Raw genomic sequence first — 3,614 nt, 5'->3', positions numbered from 1 at the left:
GCGCCGCCGTCGCAGGACAGCCCCAGAGAGGTAGGGCGCGGCCGGCCGCGAAGTTTGGGGGTTCGGCTGGGGGCAGGGTAGTCCGCGTCCAGTGCACAGTTTAGGGTCCTGGGAGGCTGTGAGGAACACATTCCCTGTACTGTGCGGCTGAGGCCTAACCAGGTGGGGGGCGCTGGTCTGCCAGAGTAGCCCCCGGGCCGGAGGGGTTTCCTGGACCTCAGTTACCAGTTTAGAGGCCCCCATCCCATCGGCTGTTTCTGTCCTTTGAACCTTCTCTTTTCTCACCTTCTGCCCTGGGTTCGGGTTCTGCTTCCTTTGCCATTCTCCTGCAGCGGTTGGCTGGCACACACCCCTTCCCATTCTCTGCAGTCCCGGGAGGAGCCATATACACACCTCCAGGCCAAATGATGTATGGAGACCATAGTTGGAGATGCATAGTGGTCCTTCTTGCCCTTCTTCAGCGCCTCAGCTCCGACCTGTGTTCTTGGCTGGGGTCCTGGGAGGTGGGAGAGAGGGCTCTGCTACTCCAGCTGGACTCTTGTGCCTGCCAGGCTAGAAGAGGGAGGTGCCCGCCTCCTCACTGTCCTGTCCCAGGCCCGCCATCTTGAGACCTGTGGCACCCAGGGCCCCACCCCACCTCAGTACCCAGGGGAGTGGTCTTCAAGGGGATGTACCTGGCCTTCTCCCACCATGTGGGGCTCTGTGTCCCCAGCAAGCCCAAGATGGTCACCTTCATGCTGGACCAACAGGACATGTGTCCCCAAGCTCTCCTTTCCCTACAAAGGGCCCTTTTACCCCAGGCACTCCCCAAATCTTGAGCTTTGGCCCTGTTTCTTGGGGTCACCTCATGGATGGCACCTGTGACCTTTTTGTTTCTCCAGCTGAAGATCTAACCCTTCTAGGTTCTGGAACCCCCTCAACTTCCAAGGCACCCCCCCATCCCAGCCCCCACCCCCAGCCTTCATCAGCATGCAGGCTCAGGCAGCCCAAACACAAGGGGATTGTTCTCCTTGCATGCTGAGGGTGGGGGGCTGGGAGCGGACAGCCCACACACCCTGGCAGTCCAGGCTGGTGGTGGCTGGAAGCCCCACCCTATGTCCCCAGACAAGCTCTCCATCTCCCCAGCTCCTTCACTGCCCTCTCTGCAGCCTCCATCACCACTGCCCTGTGGTGCAGACCTCTTGAAGGAGGATTGAGGAGGGAGCTGCGCTGTACAGGTGCACCTTGGGTTATCCCAGTCTGCCAGTTGCCTTTGGTGAAACCCTACCAACAACTCCCTTTACTGGGCCTCAGGTTCCACTCTTAGTTGGTGAGGCATTCCCAGTTGTGATAGGCTGAGCCCTGCTTAGCTCTGTAAAACCTGCCCCACACTGTGTGGCTTTCTCTAGCTCCAGTCCTCCTAAGGAAACCTGTTTGGCCTCCCAGAAGTCTCACACTAGCCCCTATTCCTCACCCCAGCAACATGCTCAGGGAGCCTCTAGACCTGGAAAAGCATGAGGAACAGGGCTTGGGGTGCTTAGGAAGGAGGCTGGGAATCTTGTGTAAGTAGGTCCTGGCTCTGCCCATGTGGTTAGTCCCTTAGTTCCAGGTATCTACCTTAGACTCTAGGGAACCTAATGGTCCCTACATCCCCCAGGCCAGGGAGCCCTAACTCCTCTCCCTCACCCTGAGCCTAGTCCTGTCTTAGATCTCATATTCTCCTGGATGCTCTCTGGGTAGTGGAAAGACAGGCCTATAAATCCCCATCAGGGGTTCCTTTGAGTTGTGGCCCTATCTTTGGGAGATGCAGAGGGCCAGTGATTACATCTGACTTAGAAGGTTGGGGAGGGCTCCATTGAGGAGGTGGCATTTGAGAAAGATTGTGACAGAGTGTGAGGAGGAAAGGCATTTCAAGCTGGAATCAACATCTCAGAGACCTGGAGGTGACTGGCTTGTTTCTGGAGCCCGGTGTGTTTGGAGGATTGAGTGGAGATGAGACAAGAGAAGGTGGCAGGGGCTGGACCATGAAGGGCCTTGATCCCAGTTCATAGAGATCAAGCTTCATTCCCTGGACACTAGGGAGCCATGGATGTCTGTTAAGCAGTACCATGAGCACAGTCTTCAGGGAGAATGGATGCTAGATGCCTTTTCTCAATTTGGGTTAGACACAAGGATGGGTACCAATGACTTGGGCTGTACTGAGGGTGTGGCCTTTCTCCTGTTTTCCTGTCTGGGCCTGGGCCTAGGCCTAGGCCTACCTTGGTTTCCCTTGATTATGAAGGCTAATGATGAGAATACTGTAGCATTTCTGTGGCACCTAGGAGCTTGTCAGAACTTCCCCTCGTAGCCCCCCTTCTCAGCTGGGCACTGGCTATGAGACTTACCTCAATCAAGAAACAAGAAGCTGGAATTTGTAGATCCCAGGCTGCTCCCCTGCCATCTCCTCCTGAGCCTCCTCCCTTCAAAGCTAGATGTGATGGGTCATCCTCGGAGGCTGAAAACTGAGGCTGGTCCATGGGTCTGAGGATGCTAGGGTAGATCTTGTGGGGCTTAGCTGATCAGCAAGAATCCCCAGAATAAGATATGCAGAGGAGTGAAGAGCCTTCGGTGCTGACACCCACCCCCCACTGTCCATCCTTCTGCCACACCCTGCCTTACCCAATGCTCAAAGCCGGTCCCCAGCATCACTAGGTGTGGCCGGCATGGCTACTTTAGGAGTGAGGATGGAAAGACACTGCTAGGTTGGGAGCTTGGAGTGCTGATGGGGATGAAGCTCTCTCTCTAGCCCAGGTGGGTCCTTAGGCCCTCACTGGTCCAGACATTCCAGCCAGCAGAGTGGAGGGAATCCCCCTGGGGATGGGCCAGTCTACTTGAGTTGCCTGGCCCCAGGAGCCCTCCCCTCCCCTGGATTGTTCTTACTCCAGAACAAAGCCAGGGTGGACACTTGATCCCTGCCTGTGGGGGGAGCTGGCTAAGCCCCCAGCCCTTTGATTGGGCAGCTGTCATGGGAGAGAGACAGCTGGGGGGAGGGGCAGGAAGGGGGCAGCCGCCATCGCTTACACAGCTGTCATCCCCCCCCCCGCCCCGCCCTACACCCTCCATCCTGAGTGGCAGGAAGCCAGGGACAGAAGGAGTGGGCACTGGGTCTGGGGAGGGGGCCTGGGGAGTAGGAGGGGCGCCTGAGGTCAAAGGCTGGTCTGAGCTTGGTGTGTTCTGCCAGGGAGCCCTGCTGACCAGAGGTGAGCTGGAGGTCAGTGTGGTATGATGTGTGGCTGCCACAAGGGTGGCCCAGCAGAGGCCCAAGGCCCACCACACTGGGATAGCAAGGAACTCCCTAGAGCCCCAGTGAGGGCAGGGGAGCCAGTAATGCTTAATGGGGCTGTTTATTTTTAGGGCCCTAGGAGAATAAATTTGAGATGTGAGTCAGGACCCTTTGTTCTCTCCCTGAGACAGGAAAGACTTTAAGGGTCTCTCAGAACAGAAAAGACACAGACCAGTCAGGTGTGGTGGCGCACGCCTATAATCCCAGCACTCTGGGAGGCTGAGGCAGGAGGATCACTGAGTTTGAGACCCACCTGGGCTAGTAGTGAGTTCCAGGTCAGTTTCAACTACATAGTGAGACCCTGTCTCAAAAA

The 3,614-nt window shown here is 56.9% G+C and overlaps 1 protein-coding gene across 4 annotated transcripts in view; it reads left to right on the top strand.

The window, feature by feature from the left end:
• Positions 1-6: 6 nt before the first annotated feature.
• Pcbp4 (poly(rC) binding protein 4) overlaps positions 7-3,614 on the top strand; it is a 10,101-nt gene continuing 6,493 nt past the window's right edge. For all 4 annotated transcript variants that reach the window (XM_010625412.1, XM_010625410.1, XM_033759453.1 and 1 more), the window contains exon 1: positions 7-30. The gene's annotated coding sequence lies outside the window, so the exon portion shown is untranslated. The remainder of the gene's footprint in view (positions 31-3,614) is intronic.

Source organism: Fukomys damarensis, unplaced genomic scaffold (assembly GCF_012274545.1).
Source record: "Fukomys damarensis isolate Sample0158 unplaced genomic scaffold, DMR_v1.0_HiC HiC_scaffold_37, whole genome shotgun sequence".
NCBI classification, from domain to species: Eukaryota; Metazoa; Chordata; class Mammalia; order Rodentia; family Bathyergidae; genus Fukomys; species Fukomys damarensis.
Note: the sequence above shows the minus strand (reverse complement) of the source record. Positions and strands in the feature narration are given on the sequence as shown.